This window comes from Eucyclogobius newberryi, unplaced genomic scaffold (genome assembly GCF_026437365.1).
Source record: "Eucyclogobius newberryi isolate DKJ021-1_F unplaced genomic scaffold, fEucNew1.0.hap1 SCAF_83, whole genome shotgun sequence".
Lineage (NCBI taxonomy): Eukaryota > Metazoa > Chordata > Actinopteri > Gobiiformes > Gobiidae > Eucyclogobius > Eucyclogobius newberryi.
Window position 1 is genome coordinate 324044 of NW_027316525.1, and position 14456 is coordinate 338499.

The 14456-nt window shown below is 45.3% G+C and overlaps 6 non-coding genes across 6 annotated transcripts; all 6 read left to right on the forward strand.

Moving 5' to 3' along the window:
• The first annotated feature begins 3262 nt into the window (after nucleotides 1–3262).
• trnae-cuc (transfer RNA glutamic acid (anticodon CUC)) lies at nucleotides 3263–3334 on the forward strand. Its single transcript has one exon. It is a non-coding gene; the product is annotated as a tRNA-Glu (tRNA).
• Nucleotides 3335–4084: 750 nt separating this feature from the next.
• trnaa-agc (transfer RNA alanine (anticodon AGC)) lies at nucleotides 4085–4156 on the forward strand. The gene has a single exon. It is a non-coding gene; the product is annotated as a tRNA-Ala (tRNA).
• Nucleotides 4157–5639: 1483 nt separating this feature from the next.
• Nucleotides 5640–5721, forward strand: trnas-uga (transfer RNA serine (anticodon UGA)). Its single transcript has one exon. It is a non-coding gene; the product is annotated as a tRNA-Ser (tRNA).
• Nucleotides 5722–8465: 2744 nt separating this feature from the next.
• Nucleotides 8466–8537, forward strand: trnae-cuc (transfer RNA glutamic acid (anticodon CUC)). The gene has a single exon. It is a non-coding gene; the product is annotated as a tRNA-Glu (tRNA).
• Nucleotides 8538–10335: 1798 nt separating this feature from the next.
• Nucleotides 10336–10417, forward strand: trnas-uga (transfer RNA serine (anticodon UGA)). The gene has a single exon. It is a non-coding gene; the product is annotated as a tRNA-Ser (tRNA).
• Nucleotides 10418–13163: 2746 nt separating this feature from the next.
• Nucleotides 13164–13235, forward strand: trnae-cuc (transfer RNA glutamic acid (anticodon CUC)). The gene has a single exon. It is a non-coding gene; the product is annotated as a tRNA-Glu (tRNA).
• Nucleotides 13236–14456: the final 1221 nt, after the last annotated feature.

Sequence of the window (14456 nt, forward strand, 5' to 3'; positions counted from 1 at the left end):
CAAGGCGTGGCTGTCGACCAGGAGGGAGACCGCTCTCCGCCAGCGCCTGCAGGTCCTGGACCAGGGCGCAGCTTCCACCACTGGCCCTGTGGATCCAGAGTACCTGGTGGTGCGCGCTGAGCTGGAGCAGCTGGAGGTAAGTAGGTGTCAGGGTGCAATTTTGAGGGCAAAAGCCAGACACACAGTCGAAGGAGAACGCTCGACAGCGTTCTTCTTCGGCTGTGAGAAGGCTACACAGGGAAAGATGCACATAGATAAGTTGATAGAGAAGACAGGTAAGATTGTTTCCGAGGTAAGTGAGGTTTTAGAGACAGCGCAGGATTTCTATAGTAGGCTTTTTAGTTCAGACGGAGTGGCAGAGCAGGCTTTAGACCAGGCTGTAGGTGCTCTGGAGCGCAAACTGAGCAGGGAGGATAGGGAGCTGTGCGACGCGCCTCTGTCTCTCATGGAGATAGAGGCTGCAGTCAAGAGTTTAAATACAGGAAAAAGCCCCGGAGAGGACGGACTAACCTGTGAGTTTTTCAAGCGTTTCGCTTCCAGGTTAGCTCCGATCCTACTCCTATTATATCAGGATTTTGAGAGTGAGTGTAGAGTTGGCGATGGTTTTGCGATGAGTGTCGTCACTCTGCTTTTTAAGAAGGGCGACAGGAGCAGCCTCGCCAACTACAGGCCCATTAGCCTTTTGAACGTAGTCTATAAAATTTTAGCAAAGGTATTAGCAGGTAGGTTAAAGCGTGTGATTGGATCCATCATACACCCCTCGCAGGCCTACAGCGTCCCCGGGAGGGACATCTCAGACATAGTTTTGTCTCTGAGATATCTCCTTCGGCAGATGCACGCGACCGGTGGTATTCACGTTAGTGTAGACTTTAACAAGGCGTTCGACAGAGTTGAGCATTCGTTCCTCTGGACTGTATTAGGTAAGTTAGGTTTCGGCGAACGGTTTGTTAATTGGCTACAGCTCATCTATTCCTTTGCGGTCAGTAAGGTCAAAGTCAACGGGTTTCTAATTGACTCTTTCCCCTTAAAAAGATCAGTCAGGCAGGGCTGTCCCCTCTCGTCGCTCCTCTACAGCATCGCCGCTGAGCCTTTGGCGGCCATGTTGCGGGCGGACGCGGCGGTGAGGGGACTGACCACGCCTGCGGGTAGGGAAGTCAAAATTTTTCAGTACGCAGATGACACGAATCTGATCCTCCGAGACGAGGACACGTGGAGAGAGGCGTTCAGGCTCTCCACGTGCTCAATGTTTATGGCCTCGCTTCAGGGGCCAAAATAAATTTCGATAAAACCACGGTTAAATTTTGCGGCAGCGTCACGCCTGTTCCTCTCCCTGTCCAGCTCCGGGAGGCCGGGGACTCCTACAAGGTCCTCGGCGTCCCCCTGGGCAGAGACGAGGAGGCGTGTCGTACTGCACTTTGGTCGCCTTTGTGCGAGAAAATTACAGCGCGCTTGAATTTTTGGAGACGTCGTAATCTGACATTAAAAGGTAAAGTCTTAGTTGTAAATTCTTTGTGCATGTCCATGTTGAACCATGCACTCTCCGTGTACGGCCTGCCGGGGGTCTATGCTAACAAATTAAGGTTAGTGATAAACCACTTTTTGTGGAATCGTGAGAGGGGCTTTATTGCACATAAGGTTATGATAGGTGAGTACGATCAGGGAGGTTTAAAGTTAGCAGATTTAGAGTTAAGGAAGAAGGCCTTCCGGCTGAAAACAATTCGGAAATTTCTAGACGTTGAGGTAGATGCTCCATGGAAGGATTATATAGGTGAGTTTGTTAATAGTCTAGGTAAGTTTGGTGTTTATAATTTGTGTTTGTTGCCCCCTGTTTCGGTCCTGGAAGGCCTCCCCCCCTTCGAGAGGGAACTCTTGGAGGCGTGGAGGACTTTCAGGCCCCTGACTGTGGCGGTTCCAGACAGCGGTGAGGGTCTCGCGCACATGCCCCTCCGTCTGGCTCCTCCTCTTTGGTCCCGGACAGAGTCGCTCTGTAGCCAACACCCATCTCGCCCGACTAACCCTCTCCATAGCCGGTACACATTATATCTCAACAGGAACATCCATCTCCGTGACAATAAAACAGCAGAACCCTGGCCCATCTTCAAAGGACTCTTGGCCGCACACCTCCGACACCTCCACATGGCAGCAGAGCACCGGTTCATCACCCACCTCGTCCCCCACAACACCCTGATCCACCTCACACCCTCTGGAAACCTGGACATCATCTTCTGACCCCGGCATAACCCCCCCAACCACGGCATCAACCCCAACCACGGCATCACCCCCCATCACTGAAGAATGTTTGGAGAATGATTGTGTGTTTGATTTTCTGTAATTTTTTGTCTCGTCTCCCCCTGCCCTTGTGTATCCCATTCCCCTGCCCTTGTGTGTCATGTCTGTCTGTACATTCATGTAAATATATGTAAATACTTGTTTTGATGTTTTTGATAATAAAAGATAAAAAAAAAAAAAAAAAAAAAAACAGTAAACATCCAGGGACGGGACATTGAGAGAATGGACTCATACAAGTACCTGGGTGTTGATCTGAACCACAAACTGGACTCATAACACAGACGCACTGTACAGGAAGAGACAGAGTCGGCTCTACCTCCTGAGGAGACTCAGGTCTTTTGGAGTGACAGGGCCACTCCTGAAGACCTTCTACGACTCTGTGGTGGCATCAGCCCTCCTGTACGGTGTGGCCTGCTGGAGCAGCAGCATCACAGAGAGGGAGAGGAAGAGGCTGGACAAAGTCATCAAGAAGTCCAGCTCCGTCCTGGGCTGTGCTCTGGACTCGGTGCAGGAGGTGGGGGACATGAGGGTCCTGGCTAGATTCACATCTATGCTGGACCATGAGTGTCATCCCCTGCAGGACACTATGTCCGCTCTGGAGAGCAGCTTCAGTGAGAGACTAATCCACCCTCGCTGTGTGAGGGAAAGGTTTCGTAGGTCTTTCCTTCCTGCTTCTGTCAGACTTTATAACAAACACTGTTAGTCCTGAACACTCGCAATACTGACCTAACCTAATACTGATGTGCAATTCCGTCATATGTGCAATTGCTGTTGGAATCCATGTGCAATTCATGTGCAATTACTGTGAAATTCATGTGCAATCTATGTGCTGTCATGACACATATTCATGTGCAATTACTGTTGTGATCACATGCAATGGTATTTATGTATTTATCTTATTATCTTATCTTATCTTATCTTATCTTATCTTATCTTCTTTACCATTAAATTAGCTCTTACCTTCTCAAATCCTTCCCATATGGTCTAGCGGTTAGGATTCCTGGCTCTCATTCAGGTGGCCCGGGTTCAACTCCCGGTATGGGAATATCTGCTCTGTCCTTCTGGAATACTTGTAGCCACATTATGTACAAGACTCACTGTGGTTACGAGTACATTCAAGCTGGACGGAGGTGAAGAGAGGCATAGAAACATGGCATCAATTTGGGCGCAGCATGCGGAAGTTTGTAATCAACCTTTAGCTTTTCTATGCATCTATAGACTAGCAGGTTGGTTGGTGTTTCTTTTTGGAGCATTTCTAGACAAAGTGGGTCAGCGGTAGAGCGCATACTTTACTTCATTTGGGATCAGTCATGTTTTCCAGCAATTCTTGACTGGACAAGCATATCTTGATTTTTTTATTGGTCTAAAGCTTTCACTGTAATTTTCCAAAGATGCAGTATTGTGGTGGCCAGGTGGTCAAGCTGATGGGCAAAAAATCCATTGGCATTGCTTCATATTTCTTAGAACCCTGCTGGAAACATACTTTTCTCTTCCCCCTGACCAGCAAAGGATGCCACCTGCTTAACAGTGCTTGATTTGTAAATATATAGGTACAGGAACACTTGTGGACTGGGTGATCAGGCCAAAAAAGTTACTGTAACACACAAAAAGTGACGCACATGTAAGTAAAGTAACAATGGGACAAACCTTTGTGTCACAACCAGTCAAATTGGAATAAACAAAAAAAAATGAAGAATTGAATTGCCTATCTGGTCACTGTTTCTGTTGATTCTATTCTATCTGTTCTGTTTTTGTCCATCTATCCGTCTATCATTTTAAGGCATTGATAAGGAAAGGGGATGTAGCTCAGTGGTAGAGCGCATGCTTAGCATGTATGAGGTCTTGGGTTCAATCCCCAGCATCTCCAGGTGACACTGTAGTCTTTGCTAATGGCCAGATTACACTGCAGTGAATTTTAGAGACCTTCACTTAAATATTTCAAATCAGCACATGTGGTGATTCAGTGCAAGCTCCCAGACCCGCATTACCTTTGAACCTTGTAGCACTTATAAAATTCAAACAATATTATTTCATCCATCCACACTACCTGCAGGAAGGTGAGACAAAGTGGCCCATTCAGGTGGCCTGGGTTCAACTCCTGGCATGGGAACATCGTGGTCAGCCTTTTGGAAGACTTGAATCCACAGTATGAATAAGACACGCTGTGGGTTGTTAAGAGAGACATTGAAAAATCCCATCCATTTAGGATGCAGCGTGCAATATGCAGTAATCAACCTTTAGCTGTTCCATGCAACGTAGCAGCGGTTGTACTTGAAAGCATCCCTTCACAGGGACTGGAACTTAAATCTAGCTCCTTAGAGCACTCAGCCAGATTTTCTGGAGCGGGACAACACAAACTCAGAGCTGCTTGATAGTGCTTCCTACCCCATTAAAAAAAACCTGTATTAAAAATCAAGACCTGGCTCTATTTGGCTGAACCAAAAGAAAGATACAAATCCCGAGCTATGTGCTTCTCTCCATGACATGCAGAACCAAGCACATTTAGATATTAAAAATGCTTGCTTAAAAGCTGATGACCCATTGCGTCATAAGGCGCTGGTACAGCTGGCAGCCCGGTGTAAACGCTCTCTTCTTTTTCACACTTATTGTGCTTTATCTCCTATATTTTGTAAATATAATTAGTATATTTTTTCTATTTTACTGTACGATAGGGACACGCGCTGGAATAGTTTCCTTCCTGCTGCTGTCAGACTTTATAACAAAAACTGTTAGTACTGAACACTCGCAATACTGACCTAACCTAATACTGATGTGCAATTCTGTCATATGTGCAATTGCTGTTGGAATTCATGTGCAATTCATGTGCTGTCGTGACACATATTCATGTGCAATTACTGTCGTGATCACATGCAATGGTATTTATGTATTTATTTATTTATGGGAGTTTTTATTTATTTATAGGAGATCTTCTACTGAAAGTGTTTTTCAGACTTCCTATAAGTGATCTGTTCTTCTGTATCTACCTCTGTATCTACCTGCGTTGCACCAATGAAATTTCCCCATGTGGGACAATAAAGGAATATCTTATCTTATCTTATCTTATCTTAAACATCAATGAGGCTTATGTTACAATTCAATCTGTTACACTTGATCTTTATATTTCTCATATGGTCTAGGGATTAAAATTTCTAGTTCTCGCCGAGGCAGCCTGGGCGACATTCCCAACTTCCAGTATAGGTATGTCTCGCCAAACCTGAGCTTAGAATGTTTAGTAAAACATGCTGTCTCCATGAATTCATGGAGAGTTAAATCTGGTAATGTAATTGCGCTAGTTTCAGAAAATAATGTGGATAATTTCCGCTTTCTTAAACACAGTTTAAATGTGTATTGTTGTTGTGGCCGAGAGGTTAAGGCAATGGACTTGAAAACCATTGGGGTTTCCCCGCGCAGGTTCGAGTCCTGTCAGCAACGTGTGTTTAGCAGCACAGATTTTGAGGTTTCGTTCTATTCTATAAACCAGCATGTTTGCTGATGTTTAATTTCGGAGCCTCACTTCAGAACGAGGGCATGTATGAAATCCTTGTTTCAATCCCCTGCATCTCCATTCAATATTCTGTTGATGGCACAAAGTGAAAAGTGTTGACTCCAGGTCTCGCTTGGACAATCATCATGACAGACAAGAGATGGTTATGTAGCTCAGTGTTAGAGCACAGTCTTTCGTAGCAAGATCCCAGTTCCACATTCCTTTAAAATTAGATTTCATATTTTGAAGCAATTTGAGTCTATTAGACGTATACAGCCCCATGGGCATTACGCACTGGCCTCTTGAACCAGGGACTGTGGGTTTGAGTCCCATGATCATAACCATTCAGCAGAGTGGCGCAGCGGAAGCGTGCTGGGCCCATAACCCAGAGGTCGATGGATCGATACCATCCTCTGCTAGAATGTTTTTACTTGCATTATTGCCATTGTCAATCCAAATTAACCAAGCTAGTCAGTAATGTGTTGGATGATGGAAGCCGATCTTCAGCGCAAGCTCCCAGTTCCACATTTGCTTTGAATCTAGCAGCACATTTCTTTTATCCATCCTACATTGTTATTTCTTTTTTGGGGAAAAGGATAGCTGAGTAGTGAAAGAAGATGTAGGTCAAAAAAGACCCATGATTAGACATTTTGAAGCAATTTGAGTCTATTATGGGTACATAACCCCATAAGCAATATGCACAGGATACTAGCCTCCAAAATCCGGGATTGTGGATTTCAGGTCCATGGTCTAATAGGCTGAGCCACAAGGAAAATACTAATCACTAGACTTGTTGCACGTGGAATGGGCTTATATCTATTACATACAGAACTGTTCCTTAACTCTCAAGCATCAATGAGGCCTTCTTTATACGTCATAAGGCGCTGGTGCAGCTAGCAGCCCGGTGTAAACGCTCTCTCTTTTTTCTCACACTTATTGTGCTTCATCTCCTATATTTTGTAAATATAGTTAGTACATTTTTTCTATTTTACTGTACGATAGGGACACGCGCTGGAATCGTTTTTAATTCAACTGTTTTTGACTTTTTTCGGCTGGATTTGAGCGTTTTTCATCCGAGCTAGCCCCCCCGCGCCCTCCGGCCGCCGCCAAAGTACGGCGTGTTGTCGGTACACGCTTATATACACGTTTATATGAAAGAGGAACTTCATGAACGATCGGGACACGCACTGGAATCGCTTTAAAATAACTTGTTTTGACTTTATTCGGCTGGATTGAGTGTTTTCGTCGTGTCGTGGCGATGTGTCTTGGCTCTGAGTCCCCCGGCTCCGGCCCCGCCCCCCGGCCGGCGCCGTACCGCGTTTACACAAAGGAGGAACTAATGAAACTGCGGAGAACAGTCGTCTTACCCGGAGATCGTCACGTTATCCCGGCGGACATCCTAAGGAAAACGCAACGAAGCAGACAGGCTGGACGTAAACTCAGAGAGAAGAGAGGGACAAACAGGAAGTCGGTTCCCGCCGTAGTCATGGGTAACGTGAGGTCCCTTCAAAATAAAATGACGGAAATAGCGAGCCTCATGCGGTCCCAGAGGATTTACAGTTTGTGAGAGCACGGGATTGTGTGTCTGACACTCGGACCTGCAGTGTGGGGGCGCCCCAGGGCACTGTCCTCGCGCCCTTTCTCTTCACCCTTTACACTGCAGACTTCAGACATGACACGGACAGCTGTGTCCTGCAGAAGTTCTCTGATGACTCTGCCATCATCGGACTCATCACGGACGAAGATGACGTGGAGTACAGAGGACTGGCGCAGGACTTTGTGGACTGGTGTCAGCGGAACCACCTCCTCATCAACGCGGGGAAGACCAAGGAAATGGTGGTGGATTTCCGCAGACGCCACCCCACTGCCCCCTTACCAGTGAACATCCAGGGACGGGACATTGAGAGAATGGACTCATACAAGTACCTGGGTGTTGATCTGAACCACAAACTGGACTGGACTCATAACACAGACGCACTGTACAGGAAGAGCCAGAGTCGGCTCTACCTCCTGAGGAGACTCAGGTCTTTTGGAGTGACAGGGCCACTCCTGAAGACCTTCTACGACTCTGTGGTGGCATCAGCCCTCCTGTACGGTGTGGCCTGCTGGAGCAGCAGCATCACAGAGAGGGAGAGGAAGAGGCTGGACAAAGTCATCGAGAAGTCCAGCTCCGTCCTGGGCTGTGCTCTGGACTCGGTGCAGGAGGTGGGGGACACGAGGGTCCTGGCTAGATTCACATCTATGCTGGACCATGAGTGTCATCCCCTGCAGGACACAATGTCCACTCTGGAGAGCAGCTTCAGTGAGAGACTAATCCACCCTCGCTGTGTGAGGGAAAGGTTTCGTAGGTCTTTCCTTCCTGCTGCTGTCAGACTTTATAACAAACACTGTTAGTCCTGAACACTCGCAATACTGACCTAACCTAATACTGATGTGCAATTCCGTCATATGTGCAATTGCTGTTGGAATCCATGTGCAATTCATGTGCAATTACTGTGAAATTCATGTGCAATCTAGGTGCCGTCATGACACATATTCATGTGCAATTACTGTTGTGATCACATGCAATGGTATTTATGTATTTATCTTATTATCTTATCTCATCTCATCTCATCTCATCTCATCATCTCATCTCATCTTATCTTATCTTATCTTTTTTACCATTAAATTAGCTCTTACCTTCTCTAATCCTTCCCATATGGTCTAGCGGTTAGGATTCCTGGCTCTCATTCAGGTGGCCCGGGTTTAACTCCCGGTATGGGAATATCTGGTCTGTCCTTCTGGAATACTTGTAGCCACATTATGTACAAGACTCACTGTGGTTACGAGTACATTCAAGCTGGACGGAGGTGAAGAGAGGCATAGAAACTTGGCATCAATTTGGGCGCAGCATGCGGAAGTTTGTAATCAACCTTCAGCTTTTCTATGCATCTATAGACTAGCAGGTTGGTTGGTGTTTCTTTTTGGAGCATTTCTAGACAAAGTGGGTCAGCGGTAGAGCGCATACTTTGCTTCATTTGGGATCAGTCATGTTTTCCAGCAATTTTTGACTGGACAAGCATATCTTGATTTTTTTTATTGGTCTCAAGCTTTCACTGTAATTTTCCAAAGATGCAGTATTGTGGTGGCCAGGTGGTCAAGCTGATGGGCAAAAAATCCATTGGCATTGCTTCATATTTCTTAGAACCCTGCTGGAAACATACCTTTCTCTTCCCCCTGACCAGCAAAGGATGCCACCTGCTTAACAGTGCTTGATTTGTAAATATATAGGTACAGGAACACTTGTGGACTGGGTGATCAGGCCAAAAAAGTTACTGTAACACACAAAAAGTGACGCACATGTAAGTAAAGTAACAATGGGACAAACCTTTGTGTCACAACCAGTCAAATTGGAATAAACAAAAAAAAAATGAAGAATTGAATTGCCTATCTGGTCACTGTTTCTGTTGATTCTATTCTATCTGTTCTGTTTTTGTCCATTCTATCATTTTAAGGCATTGAAAAGGAAGGGGATGTAGCTCAGTGGTAGAGCGAATGCTTAGCTTGTATGAGGTCTTGTGTTCAATCCCCAGCATCTCCAGGTGACACTGTAGTCTTTGCTAATGGCCAGATTACACTGCAGTGAATTTTAGAGACCTTCACTGAAATATTTCAAATCAGCACATGTGGTGATTCAGTGCAAGCTCCCAGTCCCGCATTACCTTTGAACCTTGTAGCACTTATAAAATTCAAACAATTTTATTTCATCCATCCACACTACCTGCAGGAAGGTGAGACAAAGTGGCCCATTCAGGTGGCCTGGGTTCAACTCCTGGCATGGGAACATTGTGGTCAGCCTTTTGGAAGACTTGAATCCACAGTATGAATAAGACACGCTGTGGGTTGTTAAGAGAGACATTGAAAAATCCCATCCATTTAGGATGCAGCGTGCAATATGCAGTAATCAACCTTTAGCTGTTCCATGCAACGTAGCAGCGGTTGTACTTGAAAGCATCCCTTCACAGGGACTGGAACTTAAATCTAGCTCCTTAGAGCACTCAGCCAGATTTTCTGGGGCGGGACAACACAAACTCAGAGCTGCTTGATAGTGCTTCCTACCCCATTAAAAAAAAACTGTATTAAAAATCAAGACCTGGCTCTATTTGGCTGAACCAAAAGAAAGATACAAATCCCGAGCTATGTGCTTCTCTCCATGACATGCAGAACCAAGCACATTTAGATATTAAAAATGCTTGCTTAAAAGCTGGTGACCCAACTATGCACTGTTCTTTAACCTCTCAAACATCAATGAGGCTTATGTTACAATTCAATCTGTTACACTTGATCTTTATATTTCTCATATGGTCTAGGGGTTAGAATTTCTAGTTCTCGCCGAGGCAGCCTGGGCAACATTCCCAACTTCCAGTATGGGTATGTCTCGCCAAACCTGAGCTTAGAATGTTTAGTAAAACATGCTGTCTCCATGAATTCATGGAGAGTTAAATCTGGTAATGTAATTGCGCTAGTTTCAGAAAATAATGTGGATAATTTCCACTTTCTTAAACACAGTTCAAATGTGTATTGTTGTTGTGGCCGAGAGGTTAAGGCGATGGACTTGAAATCCATTGGGGTTTCCCCGCGCAGGTTCGAGTCCTGTCAGCAACGTGTGTTTAGCAGCACAGATTTTGAGGTTCTATTCTATAAACCAGCATGTTTGCTTATGTTTAATTTCGGAGCCTTTCTTTCAGAACGAGGGCATTTATGAAATCCTTGTTTCAATCCCCTGCATCTCCATTCAATATGTTGATGGCACAAAGTGAAAAGTGTTGACTCCAGGTCTCGCTTGGACAATAATCATGACAGACAAGAGATGGTTATGTAGCTCAGTGTTAGAGCACAATCTTTCGTAGCAAGATCCTAGTTCCACATTCCTTTAAAATTAGATTTCATATTTTGAAGCGATTTGAGTCTATTAGACGTATACAGCCCCATGGGCATTACGCACTGGCCTCTTGAACCAGGGATTGTGGGTTTGAGTCCCATGATCATAACCATTCAGCAGAGTGGCGCAGCGGAAGCGTGCTGGGCCCATAACCCAGAGGTCAATGGATCGAAACCATCCTCTGCTAGAATGTTTTTACTTGCATTATTGCCATTGTCAATCCAAATTAACATAGCTAGTCAGTAATGTGTTGGATGATGGAAGCCGATCTTCAGCGCAAGCTCCCAGTTCCACATTTGCTTTGAATCTAGCAGCACATTTCTTTTATCCATCCTACATTGTTATTTCTTTTTTGGGGAAAAGGATAGCTGAGTAGTGAAAGAAGATGTAGGTCAAAAAAGACCCATGATTAGACATTTTGAAGCAATTTGAGTCTATTATGGGTACATAACCCCATAAGCAATATGCACAGGATACTAGCCTCCAAAATCCGGGATTGTGGATTTCAGGTCCATGGTCTAATAGGCTGAGCCACAAGGAAAATACTAATCACTAGACTTGTTGCACGTGGAATGGGCTTATATCTATTACATACAGAAATGTTCCTTAACTCTCAAGCATCAATGAGGCCTTCTTTATACGCCATAAGGCGCTGGTACAGCTAGCAGCCCGGTGTAAACGCTCTCTCTTTTTTCTCACACTTATTGTGCTTCATCTCCTATATTTTGTAAATATAGTTAGTACATTTTTTCTATTTTACTGTACGATAGGGACACGCGCTGGAATCGTTTTTAATTCAACTGTTTTTGACTTTTTTCGGCTGGATTTGAGCGTTTTTCGTCGTGTTGTTGTGATGTGAGCTAGCTCCGAGCTAGCCCCCCCGCGCCCTCCGGCCGCCGCCAAAGTACGGCGTGTTGTCGGTACACGCTTATATACACGTTTATATGAAAGAGGAACTTCATGAACGATCGGGACACGCACTGGAATCGCTTTAAAAAAACTTGTTTTGACTTTATTCGGCTGGATTGAGTGTTTTCGTCGTGTCGTGGCGATGTGTCTTGGCTCTGAGTCCCCCGGCTCCGGCCCCGCCCCCCGGCCGGCGCCGTACCGCGTTTACACAAAGGAGGAACTAATGAAACTGCGGAGAACAGTCGTCTTACCCGGAGATCGTCACGTTATCCCGGCGGACATCCTAAGGAAAACGCAACGAAGCAGACAGGCTGGACGTAAACTCAGAGAGAAGAGAGGGACAAACAGGAAGTCGGTTCCCGCCGTAGTCATGGGTAACGTGAGGTCCCTTCAAAATAAAATGACGGAAATAGCGAGCCTCATGCGGTCCCAGAGGATTTACAGTTTGTGAGAGCACGGGATTGTGTGTCTGACACTCGGACCTGCAGTGTGGGGGCGCCCCAGGGCACTGTCCTCGCGCCCTTTCTCTTCACCCTTTACACTGCAGACTTCAGACATGACACGGACAGCTGTGTCCTGCAGAAGTTCTCTGATGACTCTGCCATCATCGGACTCATCACGGACGAAGATGACGCAGAGTACAGAGGACTGGCGCAGGACTTTGTGGACTGGTGTCAGCGGAACCACCTCATCAAAGCGGGGAAGACCAAGGAAATGGTGGTGGATTTCCGCAGACGCCACCCCACTGCCCCCTTACCAGTGAACATCCAGGGACGGGACATTGAGAGAATGGACTCATACAAGTACCTGGGTGTTGATTTGAACCACAAACTGGACTGGACTCATAACACAGACGCACTGTACAGGAAGAGACAGAGTCGGCTCTACCTCCTGAGGAGACTCAGGTCTTTGGGAGTGACAGGGCCACTCCTGAAGACCTTCTACGACTCTGTGGTGGCATCAGCCCTCCTGTACGGTGTGGCCTGCTGGAGCAGCAGCATCACAGAGAGGGAGAGGAAGAGGCTGGACAAAGTCATCGAGAAGTCCAGCTCCGTCCTGGGCTGTGCTCTGGACTCGGTGCAGGAGGTGGGGGACATGAGGGTCCTGGCTAGATTCACATCTATGCTGGACCATGAGTGTCATCCCCTGCAGGACACTATGTCCGCTCTGGAGAGCAGCTTCAGTGAGAGACTAATCCACCCTCGCTGTGTGAGGGAAAGGTTTCGTAGGTATTTCCTTCCTGCTGCTGTCAGACTTTATAACAAACACTGTTAGTCCTGAACACTCGCAATACTGACCTAACCTAATACTGATGTGCAATTCCGTCATATGTGCAATTGCTGTTGGAATCCATGTGCAATTCATGTGCAATTACTGTGAAATTCATGTGCAATCTATGTGCCTTCATGACACATATTCATGTGCAATTACTGTTGTGATCACATGCAATAGTATTTATGTATTTATCTTATTATCTTATCTTATCTTATCTCATCTCATCTCATCTCATCTTATCTTATCTTTTTTACCATTAAATTAGCTCTTACCTTCTCAAATCCTTCCCATATGGTCTAGCGGTTAGGATTCCTGGCTCTCATTCAGGTGGCCCGGGTTCAACTCCAGGTATGGGAATATCTGGTCTGTCCTTCTGGAATACTTGTAGCCACATTATGTACAAGACTCACCGTGGTTACGAGTACATTCAAGCTGGACGGAGGTGAAGAGAGGCATAGAAACTTGGCATCAATTTGGGCGCAGCATGCGGAAATTTGTAATCAACCTTCAGCTTTTCTATGCATCTATAGACTAGCAGGTTGGTTGGTGTCCCTCTAATTGCAATAAGAAATGAAGAAAAACTCTGGATTCAGAGCGCTAACCGCTATACCGTTGAACCACACCTTTCTACAGGATGTCCTGTTTTGAAAATAAGTATGACATTTGATCATTGGGCTATATCAAAGAGAGCAGCATTGAAGTAGGCAAACTTCTGCTTCATGGTTTCATTGTGTGGTGGTCATCACATCTGCCATACACGCAGAAGGTCTTGGGTACAACATTCAGCGAAACCAAACATGTTACCAAACATGTTCATGCTAACAATGTTCCAACGAAAGCATGCTGTTTATGTTTTATAGATCCTTTCCAGGCCATTTATGTCCTGATCTCGCAAAATATCCAATAGACCCAGCATTCCTATTCATTGTATTTTTGAGCAAAGACTAACATTCAGGTACACCTGCCGAAACCCGGGATTGAACCAGGAATAACGTAGTGAGAAAATGAACTAGTTCTGTGTGTCCTTTTTTCTTTTCTTTTGATTAAACATAAAACAATACAGGACACGACCAGGGAGCAAAAATCGTAATTAAAAGAACTTAATAGTTACATAAAACATAACATAACATAACATAACATAAAATAAAAACAAAATCACCTTTAAATGAAAATAGGGGCCCACTTGGTCCAAGTCAATAAAATTAGTGCTTATCCAAATTAAGCCTGAATGTCACTGTTTTCCATTCATCCAATGTCTAATGTCTGTTACTATGTCAGTCAAGTCTTTGATCGTTGGCGTGGTTGGTGTCGAGCATTTCTTTGTGATGGCCTTTTTCTCTACAGCCAAAAGTATGTTCCAAGGGTATCCATTTATTGTGTCCATGGCAGGAGTGTTGAGGCCCAAGTACATAGTTTTAAATTTGAGTGGGATGGCAAAGTCAAAAACAGTCTGCAGTGCCCTGTGAATTTCAGTCCATTATTTTTGAGCAACAGCACAGCCCCAAAACACCTGATAGTGGTTTGCCTGCTGGGTTCTCCAGCAGTTAGCATTTCCTTGTGAATAATGGGCACTTTGAC